Source organism: Helicoverpa zea, chromosome 19 (genome assembly GCF_022581195.2).
Source record: "Helicoverpa zea isolate HzStark_Cry1AcR chromosome 19, ilHelZeax1.1, whole genome shotgun sequence".
Taxonomy (NCBI): Eukaryota; Metazoa; Arthropoda; class Insecta; order Lepidoptera; family Noctuidae; genus Helicoverpa; species Helicoverpa zea.
The window spans coordinates 3,576,782-3,589,320 of NC_061470.1; positions in this window are offsets into that span (position 1 = coordinate 3,576,782).

The window sequence follows — 12,539 nt, forward strand, 5'->3', positions numbered from 1 at the left end:
CTGACAGAATGCGTACGGGGTACCGGCTATACGAGACCGATACCAGACACTTTGACCTTCGATACCACGTGACTTTGACTGTGTAGGTAACGCAGAAGTATCATAGGGCAGTGGACTGTTAGGGAACGATCTAGAACGGAGTGGCTGGCGACACAAGAGGCTGTTTAAGGAACTTGGATGATAAGAAAAAAGGAACATTCCCCCAAGCTGGGTGTTTATTTTACAATGGTTTGGATATTTAGCACCTACTTCGAGAATCGTAGGAATTAAAGTCCCAGATCTTATTCAAACTCATGCGTAGATATTTCTGGAAGATTCCGTAGTTTCTAAAAACAGTAACTGAGTGACTCCAAAGAATAATATACTTCAAATATTTTAAATGCAAAAGTTTGTAGATTATGCTTAAAATATTCGTTCGAGTAAAACTAAAAACTGGATGGACTGGATTTCTTACATTATGTCAAAAGAACATAAGTATATGTATTATCTACGCTTTTATCCATTTTCACAGGTACATTTGGACTTCTCACATTAACTTCTGTAGTGGCAAGCCAACGCATTATTTGAAGCTACGATAATATAATTTATGTAACAGTACGTAAATAGAAAACTATATTAAAAATATTATGCATTAAAGGAAAAGAATACAAATACTTCATTGATATCACATTTCTATTATTTTTGATGATTACACGTGGTTGAAGAAATTGATATCCCACCCAAAACAAAAATGTGAAAGGCTGCCAAGTTCGATAATATGGAAATCCTTCGCCTATAAAAGAAGTGAGATCTGAATAAGTACCAAGTTCCATACACATACCTCAGTTAAAAATAGTTACTTTTTAATGATGTTACTTGGCAAGTTTTCACACACCTTCTTATAAACCTACTAAACGCAATGAATCAAGTATTTAATTTTCTATTAAAACTTGCCAAGTAACATTATTAAAAAGTAACTATTTTTAACTGAGGTATGTGTATGGAACTTGGTACTTATTCAGATCTCACTTCTTTTATAGGCGAAGGATTTCCATATTATCGAACTTGGCAGCCTTTCACATTTTTGTTTTGGGTGGGATTTCATTTATTTTTGTAAGGTTGTTTATTTTATTTTTTTCTTATGATTAAGTTAGTTAAGGAAATGTCTCATTTATACTATCTTTCAGATTTTTGAATATGCACTATGCTTCTTACAAAGAAATGAACTAGATTAACTAAATGGACTAGATTTACCAACTGACTGACATGACATGTTATCATATATTATGTTCGTGGATCAAAGTTACACATTCGTTATTTTCGAAAGTGACTCACACTTGGCCGTTTTCAGATTTTTACTTTGACTAAATACAAACCTTTGTAACGAATTTCAGATCGGTACGACCATTCGAAGATATATTATATAAATATAGATAAATTTAGTTCGTTTTAGTTCCTAAGGGGTATTTTACACTGGGTATTTTACACCTTCATTATTTTGAAACCGACTCACACTTGGCCATTTTCAGATTTTTCCCTTTACCTTGACATAAAGACCTACCTCCATGCCAAATTTCAAGTCAATACGACCATTGGAAGTGGTCTAGGTTTTTGATGAGTGAGTCAGTCAGTGAGTGTATAGTAAAAATAGCGATTTTCTGACGTCAATATCTCAAGACCTACAATAGGTATATTAATGAAATTTTGTATTTTAGATAAGTGAGGGGGTCTCAACAGATACTAGAAATTTGAAATGTGTAAATAAAATAGATTTTGAGTTATAGGGGGGTCGAATTTGGCCCGAAATGGTTCGTGTAATATAACCCACGGCCGGTGTGTCGCTTTTTTGCTCGAACTTGGCGGACACACTGCCGTGTGTCTAGATTGTTTATTTATAAGTATCTTAGTACCTATCCTTATTATATCATACATTTTTTTGCCAAATAATTTTTAGGCTATATTAACTGAAGCTAGCCAAAATTTCGGGAATCAAACCTGAGTCCTCCAAAGACAAGATATGCGGCATTAAAACACACATTGAACCTACAGTATAAGGTTTCTTCTGGTCTACTCGGTCTAGCAAAGAGTCACTCACAAAAGTCACAAATTCATTCAGTGACAAAAGACTAGTAAGAAATCTAAAAGACATGCGGGGACCGCGCGTCTGAGCAAAGTCAGAAAGTCTGCTCGTTTACCCGCTTACAAAATCAAAACATGTCTTTCTAGTTTTCGGCTTTTGCTGAAAACCAGCGCTGAGACTCTGTCCAACAGAGTGACAGCAACTTGCTGGGCAAGGGCCTTTTCGCGTGGATGTGACGCATATTTCCTCCACTATTGTGTATTGCCTTCTGTAGTTCTATTTTATTATTAATTCGTTTTTGTTTGTATTATTGTTTGTATTTGTCTATGCGTTATATCCATGTGAATAAATGTATTTTCTTTCTTTCTTCTTTCTTTCTTAGTAAAGCATTATTTAACAATAAACTGAAGACTAATAAGAAATCGGGAAAACACATTCAATAAATATTTAATCTTAAACGAGAAGTTTTTCACCAGACTCATGTTTGTTACAAACCAGATTGTAGAAAAATTACAGGTATTTCTCAGTTACGAACCAACACAGTCAATCCATGGGTATTTGTGAATTACGGATCTAATATACTTACTTCATATACATATCACGGCAGTCGTTACGGGTAGTCAGATGCCAGTAAGTCTGACACCAGTCTTACCAAGGGCTATTGGGTTGCCCGGGTAACTGGGTTGAGGGGGTCGGATAGGCAGTCTCCTAGTAAAACACTGGTACTCAGCTACATCCGATGCCGGCCCCAACATAGTTGGGAAAAGGCTCGGATGATGATGATATACATATTACATGTTACTAATGTATACATGCGAAAGTAATTTTGTATGCGGAGCTTTCATGCCAAACCTCCTGAACGGATTTAAATTCTTCATATGTCAAGACTTGCTAGTTGCTGATAATCTTCTCACAGATAGACGAGATGATTAACGTTAGGCTTGGCGTTAGGCTCAACGTTACCAAAAAGATTACAGCCTGATTAAAGGAAACAGTAGTTTACCATCCATCATATGAAGGTTACATTTCATATTTTTAATCTTAAAGCGATTGATTTATTATTAATCCAAATTAAACAAGAAGTGGTACAAGCGAAAATCCCCACTTCTAGCAAAAAATATTGTTCATTTAACCAACGATTACATAACCAACCATTAGTGTAATTAGCCCTGAATCTAACAACTGTTTAACATCTTACAAATAGATAATATTTACGTTAACAGATAGAAGTTTGTCAGTTTGTTTTACTCGATCGATTCTGTTAGTAAGAACGTTAAAAATAAACAGTTATTTCTATTCAGTCTATTAGTTTATGCTTTGTGATGTCAGAAACTGCTGTAATAGATAATAATAGCTGATTTGTTGATGTGAGAAAGAATGCGGGTATCTGAAATCTTAGTTTCCAATGTAATGTTAATGGAAGACATTGAATTTTAAATTATTGGGGATTTAGACTTCTTTTTCATATCTAAGATCATCGATGATCATGATTATGATATGTTCTCATTATATGCCATAACCACCTTGAATGGCTAGCCTGATTAATTATACCGCCCTTCAAAAGGTATTTAAGAAATCGGGGTGTCCAGTAAATAATGAAAAAACATAATGTCAGAGCTTGCATCTATACTTCCCAATATAACAAAACAATGTTCCGTGGAACTTAACTATACGGATTCAAAGTAGATTTTATTTTTGAAAAATTATCTTTGTGTAACTTTTGATTTGTAATAAATGTTGCCCCAGTGATTTCAAAACATGCTGCGGAAGAATCTGGATTCCCGCGGCCCCGCGCACACGTGCAAGGAGGACACAAGGGGGTTTTAGCCGGTCGGAGTCCGGCATACCCCTCCGCCTCTCCCCAGGCGGAGGAAGTCCATGAGGATTTCCTCCACCCAAAAAAAAAGAAAAGTGATTTCAAGACATCATTCACATAAAAAAAACAATACATACCACATCAAGGAAAGTCTCGAAATATTCTATCAACAAAACGAGTAGTGGCTCTACATAGAAAATCTATTGAAAATAATAAATGGATTGTTAAATTAAATAGTTCAACCTAGAAGAATCGACTGGTGTCAAACAACACGGAAATAGTGAAACAGTTAACATTTGAGCTAAATATGACGCAACGGATGAAAGTGGGGCGGCAGTACTCTGGGAACTCAGATAACAATGTACGCCCATTTGCTGAGAATTAACGCAATACTCATTCAATATGTATGAACGAACGGATACCGGGTACCTAGTAGGTAAGTTTTATTGCCACTCACAGCATCCGTTAATAGCTTCTACAGGTGTACTGTAAGAATTACTACACGTTCTCCAAAAAATGTCTAGACTTTGCATTCCTCGATATATGGGTAGATAGCCCATAGAAATAAATTTTCCTATCGGTTCAATATTTCCTGAGATAAGTACGTTCAAACAAGCTCCAGGTTTATTCATGTATATTAAGAAGAGACAACAGGACCTCTTTAGGGCTAAAGCCTGCTGGCATGGCGATGTTACTCGAAAGAGTTACCATAGCTCTTAAACATTACGGGTTCGAGAAGGAACAGTAGTGGGTTTAGCTTCCAGTTACAAAAAATACAAAACGCTCAGACTATAACTCCTTTTTTGAAGTCGGCGACAGGAAGATACACTTCACAGTTCCATGTTCAAAGTTCATACACTTCATCGTAAATAAAATTACCTATACATAGTTCCCAGAAAACTTCAATCAAAACAAAACAGTCAAAATACCTAGCTAATAAAACAATTGTTTTGTTGTTTATGTTCGCAAAAACAATAGTAATGAAGTACCTAATCATTTGCAGAAGAATTAATGACGAATGTTTTTTTTTTTATATTTATGCAACCATCTGCGTAACTGTACGCAAAGTTGATTATCATCAGATGATCTTGACTAAAGCCTACCATGTTCCTTCTGGAGTCCTTGTTGTGCTGGGGCTACGGTAATTCTTAGGGCAATCCCGCAGCCCCGGCAGGATCTACCTACAATCTGCCAACCCTGCAAAAATAGATGATTCTCGTGATTTTACCAAGAATACTTTGTCAACTACTTGTAGCTCGTGACTAAGTAAATAACAGCCGCAATTTTCGATCATCATAAGTTAATTATATTCTACCCTATTCGTCTTTTAATTGGCAAGAGTGGTATTTGATTTAAAATTTAAATCCAGTCACATTCCTGACATTTCTTAAAGCCACGCGATTTTACCCCAAGTTCCCCAGGAAATCTTATAGGCAGATACCTTCTTCTTCCTCCCGCCCTGTTCCCAATTTTATTTGGGGTCGGCGCAATATGTTATCCTCTTCCATTTTTCCCTATCACTCGTCATACTGACACTCACTCCCTTCCTATTCATGTCATTTTCAGGCAATCCATCCATCTTTTCTTAGGTTTTCCTATTCCTGTCCTCTTACAGGCAGATACCAAGATAGAAATTCCCAAACGACTGCTCTAAAAGGTCAAACTGATTTACTCAAAGTTCTATAATTATCACAAATTATCAATTGAGATTTAATTGAATTCCTCCTAATGAATGCCATGGACATTATTCCCTGAACTGATTTGCATTGAATGGCTCATGGACTTAAACTTGCTTAACTCCTAATTTGTTTTATATCTAAATCAGATTTTTCATACACTTCATCGTAAATAAAATTACCTATACATAGTTCCCAGAAAACTTCAATTAAAACAAAACAGTCAAAATACCTAGCTAATAAAACAATTGTTTTGTTGTTTATGTTCGCAAAAACAATAGTAATGAAGTACCTAATCATTTGTAGAAGAATTAATGACGAATGTTTTTTTTTTTTTATATTTATGCAACCATCTGCGTGACTGTACGCAAAGTTGATTATAACCAAAATCATAGATGTCCGACAGTGACATCATTGTCATGAAATTACAATGTATTAAATTCTTCTAAAGTACCTATGTGTCTTAACTACTGCTAACCTAATCTTTTTCTTAGACGGATCATCATCAGATGATCTTGACTAAAGCCTACCATGTTCCTTCTGGAGTCCTTGTTGTGCTGGGGCTACGGTAATTCTTTAGGGCAATCCCGCAGCCCCGGCAGGATCTACCTACAATCTGCCAACCCTGCAAAAATAGATGATTCTCGTGATTTTACCAAGAATACTTTGTCAACTACTTGTAGCTCGTGACTAAGTAAATAACAGCCGCAATTTTCGATCATCATAAGTTAATTATATTCTACCCTATTCGTCTTTTAATTGGCAAGAGTGGTATTTGATTTAAAATTTAAATCCAGTCACATTCCTGACATTTCTTAAAGCCACGCGTTTTTACCCCAAGTTCCCCAGAAAATCTTATAGGCAGATACCTTCTTCTTCCTCCCGCCCTGTTCCCAATTTTATTTGGGGTCGGCGCAATATGTTATCCTCTTCCATTTTTCCCTATCACTCGTCATACTGACACTCACTCCCTTCCTATTCATGTCATCTTTCAGGCAATCCATCCATCTTTTCTTAGGTTTTCCTATTCCTGTCCTCTTATAGGCAGATACCAATATAGAAATTCCCAAACGACTGCTCTAAAAGGTCAAACTGATTTACTCAAAGTTCTATAATTATCACAAATTATCAATTGAGATTTAATTGAATTCCTCCTAATGAATGCCATGGACATTATTCCCTGAACTGATTTGCATTGAATGGCTCATGGACTTAAACTTGCTTAACTCCTAATTTGTTTTATATCTAAATCAGATTTTTGTAGTTTTGCGGAGCTTAAAAACCGGCTTAAATAAAATTTAGGTTTTTTATGTATTATCGACTAGCAGTTTTCCCGTTTTCATCTGCTTCCGGAGGGACTTCTTCATAATATTAAATACAGCTTATGTTACTCGGAAATAGTCTAGATTCACAACAGTGAAAGAATTTTTAAATCGTTATATAATTAATATCGTTAAACAAATAAACAAAATAAACGTTTCCTCTGTATTATATTAGATGGCGAGGAAAGTGTTAAGTGTTAATGAGAATAGACAATACCTATAGAGGAATAGATTGACCAAAGAAACGTCGAGTCAAGTAAAAACCATTTAATCTCTACAAAAATGTGTCAAACAGTATCAAAAGTTAATCAATTCCCCTTTCGCTCCGTTAATTTGGCAAATAATAGCAAAAAAACTTTTACAAAGGCACAAACTACGGCCTCTGACCTTAATTTGTTACAAAAAGGGTCTACGTTAAACTTTTTAAGGGCTTAGTACTGTATCAGATTAAGAGTACGCACTGCAAACTTTTAGTCGGCCGATAGTTTGTTGGGCTCACTTGTTATCGAGTGGGCTGCAGGTTTAATCACCTAGGAAGCAAAGTTTGGGCTCATAAATCAGTATGAGGATGAATGGTAGTTCGCACATTACAAAGATCAGGTATTTAGCCGGTGTCAGACTGACTGAAAACTTTGATTGCAATCAAGATTATCTTTTGAAATAAATTGCACACTATCGGGATAACTGTCGACCGACTGTTTAGTCTGCAGTATGGTACTCTAAATGTTTTTTTTTTCTTATTGTCTAGCGAAGCAGAGAAACAATTTCGTTCAGGAAGTAAATGACTTTTGTACGACTAACCTTTTTTGTGGCGCTTTAATTGGTCTTTGGAAAGTTCCAGAATGTTTTTGTTCTAAACGAAAAACGTTTTTTGGTTAAGTGAATATCGTTCCCGTAGAGCGAAAAGTCAGTAAGTCCGAAAAAAAATGAAAACGGTCTTCTGTCCCGTGGGAACTGCTGCCAGCACCCGTATAGAAAGTACCCCTTATAGAACTAATGTTTAAAATGATTTGTTGCATTTAAGTATGAATATTATTAATTTTACTGTCGTAATAAAGCCACAACATTGCACCATTATGCCATCTGTCACCTGTTGTAAACTAAGCTATCTGCATAACGTGCTTTTAAATATTTTCCTTTTTTTGGTCAGAATTTGCTAATATGTTTAAAGGATACTGTTACTACTTTATTCACATTCATCTGCCTAACCTTTTCCCAACTATGTTGAAGTAAGCCTTAGTAAGGGAATCAGGGTTTCCCGTTTTGAGTAGGTCAGATAGGCAGTCGCTCCATGTAAAATACTGGTTCTCAGCTGAACCCGGAGAGACTGTAAGCCGACCCCAACATAATTGAGAAAAGGCTAGGCAGATTGGAGCATAGATGCATTAGCATAGAAGCATTGATGTTTACTCCAAAAACGCCTAAAAAATATTTCATAAATCATAGGCTTGCCCTAATTAGCGATACGACGTAATTTAAAACTATTTCTCCTCCCATGTAACCAAACACTAGAATGACAAACCAGATAAATGTCAATATTTACTTTAAACTTCCCGGAATATAAAAACAAAATACAAACATTACGCCTAAATACACATTTAGATGTAAAATGATAGTAGGTGGGGTATTGTCAATCGCATACGCAGTTTTTAATATGAAATTCCAGCGAGGAATATAACACGACAGACGCCCACTTGGACGATTATAATCTGTGCTTATTACGCATTGGGATGTAAATAAACGAATAACATTGACATAAAACTTTTTCGTGACGCAATTAACTTACTGTGGATTTTTATAACTGGTCTTTCCGTTTATTAAAAAAAAAAATTGGAGGTTGAAGTTTGGCATGATTTATATGAAACTAAGCTAATAAAAAAGTCCAATCTTTAATTCAAAATCAACAGATATAAAGATTAGCATGCCAAAGACAACGATCCGTAAGCAAAATGCAGATGCAGGTGTGTTTGCCAAATAGTCTGGGGAAGTACCTACTAAGTACTGAAAATTAGAGTAGTTTTCAATAAATAAATAAATCTGAATTTTTTCTACCTTACGTTTATAACAAAATTACTTAAAATAATTACATTGTAAACTTTAGTGTACTTAATATATTTTCTTAAAATAAAAAAAATATTTTTTGTAAAATAAGCTACATCTCACGAAAATTTGTTTGTTTGTTTTTTTGAGTTAGAACGAAAACGTATTTATTAGTGTTGCCCAAATTCAGTCTTGGTCTTGCAGTCTTGGTCTTGTTCTTGCGTTTTTGCAAGACCAAGACCAAGAACAAGACCGCGTATTTTTAGCAAGACCAAGACCAAGACTGACCGTGCAAGACTTGAGCAAGAACAAGACATAGCCTGCAAGACTCTTGCGTCTTGCAGCTAGGACTTAGCGCTATTTCACTGAGTAGTTAGGTGTAACAGTTCGGTGTATAGGTAGGTACGCTTAGGAATTCTATGAGACGCAAAAAACTGTATCAAAGAATATGAAAAACTGGACCTATGCGCATTACGACTAATACCATAAACATAGCGAATAAAAAAATATCTATTAAAATCAAACTGAGTGCATGCATAGTTATGTTTTAACCATCGGCACTTTGATAATGCGGCATCAAAGGTTTTGTACTTACTTCTCAAAGAAATTTGCCGCTTTTCGGAAGTACATGGTTATGATACACGCGCCGGCGGCTTCTTTTGAAATCTACAACAATCGTTGCCGCCACGCCGAAATCATAACATTTGACACTATTTGATTGCCGCCATAGGGCGTAGGTATACTCATGCAAAATAATTTCCTAGTAGAGTTCCTACAGGTGTTCCAAAGAATAAATAAGTTTCAGAGTGCTTAGAATGAAAATGAATACATTATACTGATCACGCAAGTAGTATTATGATTAGGATAAAATGGTAAGGATAGGTATAGTTCGGCCATTCAGAGAATGCGTTCCTGACACGTCGCGATTGAACTGACGACGTAACTTTGCAATGGCGTTGCAGTTACGATAAAAATATTTTTGCTGGTTGTTTACCGTTTTAACAATTGAGGAGCATTAAAACAACATTATTATATCAATAATCAATGAATGTTATTACGTCGTCAGTTCAATCGCGACGTGTCAGGAACGCATTCTCTGAATGGCCGAACTATAGTAGATGTCATATTAATTCATTCTAGTAAGTATATATTATAATATTGATTACTTATATGGTTTTAAACGAATTACTTAGGTACTATTATTGTACATTTAGTCATTATATTTCTTACATTTTTTACATGTTTTAGCAAATGTAAGCTTATAAATCATAAAAGTTTATTAAGAAACAGTTACTTCCATGGAAAACGACATATAGGTCAGTTGATTTTTCGAATTTCTTATCAAATCTTCAGTTATTTATTAATCTGCTTGATCTTTACTATGGCTATGTTAATTCAAGCTCACAATGTTCCAATTCTAATACGTTTTTCTAAGATTTAAAGTAAACTTTAATAAATAGTAATAGACTAATAGGTAATTGCAAGACTTGCAAGACTCTTGCTGCAAGACCAAGACCAAGACCAAGACTGGGAGCGCAAGACCAAGACCAAGACCAAGACCAGGTGTATTGGCGCAAGACCAAGACCAAGACTGGCTAAGTCTCGTCTTGTTCTTGCATTTGGGCAACACTAGTATTTATAGAGGTACCGAATGTTTTGTGCTGTCAATTTTCAAGGATAAATTACATGTTTTGGACTCATTGACAGGACTGTCAACTGCACCAAAAAACTGTCTGATCCATATGATAAGTAAAATTTTGTCAATCAATGAGTTCATTTTCCAAGATGGCCGCCACACGTGAAGTCAGCACGCGCCAATTGAGCAACATGTCGTAATACAACGTGCCGTAATCTGCATTAAATATTGTTTGTATAACAAATTAGCATGTGATTGATAACGAGCACGCGCATAACAGTTAGCATGAGTACGATTTTTAACGGGAAAATAGCCGATAAGACTTACTAGACACTTTTTTTTGAACTGCTTAGATCCCGCCAAACGTGTATGGGTTTTTTTGGAAAATTATGAAATAAAGTTTATATGTAGGGAATAAATACAAAAAAAATATCCCATATTCCAACTACTATATGGAGTGAGTGAGTGAGAGGAAAAATGGAAGAGAAAGACATTGCGCCGACCCCAAATAAAATTTGGAACGGGGCATTAGGATTCCAACTACTAGGTATATATCCAGTTTCAAAAACGTCTAGTGAAAACTCCACTACACCACCCAGATAAAAAGTACCCAAACAATTTTGAAATTGTTGAAGTAGTTCTTGATATACGTTCGTGACGCGAGTGAATTCGCAGGTGGAACTTAATCTTAAAATGAACTGTATTTATAAAAGAGATAGTGTCATTCAGATTTTTGAATGACGTCATTATAATTTTGGTGGCCATTTATGGCCAAACCACGGAATATCTACAAACAATAATTTACCTTATTTCGTTGTTTACCTTAATTATGAATTTTCCTAAAATAATAACGTCATTATAAATTATATGACGTTATAACAGTATTTTTTGGAATAGTTCAATAAGGTGCACCCAATTAAAGTTAACTATATAATTTTAATTATAACCTATTTATTTCCTCATGCATTCATATGTATATGTTCATTCATTTTTTCCTGGTTAATTTATAAACAATGGCCTTATAATAACAGTACACAGGAAGATTACCTTTCAGTTGGTTTATCGCGTCAATGGGATGACCAAAACCACGGTGGCTATAAGAAATAAATAATAATAAAAATTTCATCCCTCTCTGTTTTCTTAGGTTTTACTTAGATAGTCTTTAGTCCAAAGTCTGAAAAAGGATTCATCACCTCCCGAGCCTTTTCCCAACTATATTGGGGTTGGCTTCCAGTCTAACCGGATTCAGCTGAGTACCAGTGCTTTACAAGAAGCGATTGCCTATCTGACCTCCTCAACCCAGTTACCCGGGCAACCCGATACCCCTTGGTTAGACTGGCGTCAGACTTACTGGCTGCTGACTACCCGTAACGACTGCCAAGGATGTTCAATGACAGCCGGGACCTACAGTTTAAAGTCTGAGAAAGGATTGTGTCTACGTTTTACCCGACTGCAGAAAGATGGTTCTGCCTAAGTAGTTAGATAATAAATATTAGTTCATTATGTTTATTTATTTCTATTTGTTTATTTATCTAGCATACAGTAAATATTTAACGAGCATACTGATTCATTGGCGATCATATCTCATAGTTGATTGTACATACAAGAATTTTAAATAAAAAACATAGTTAAATACTTACGTTACAGTCATAAAATCGTGGATTTATCTAGAAAAATAATCGTATTAAATGGAAATATAACTTATATTAATATTATAAACAGTTTGTTTGATTATCCTTATCTCAAGAACTACAAGTCCAAATATAAAAATTATTTCAGTATTTTCAACAGTTCAGACTGCCCCATTTATCGAGGGTATAAGCTATAAGCTACTTTTTATGCAGATGTGTGAGAAGTAGTTTCCATAGGATGACGTTAACATCGCTGGAAGAAATTAAACTATTTTATCAAATAAAGTAAAAAGATTAGTCAGAGAAACTCAGCAAACCCCAGTGGCTCACCAGGGCCAAAGCCTACAAGGGTTGCGAGA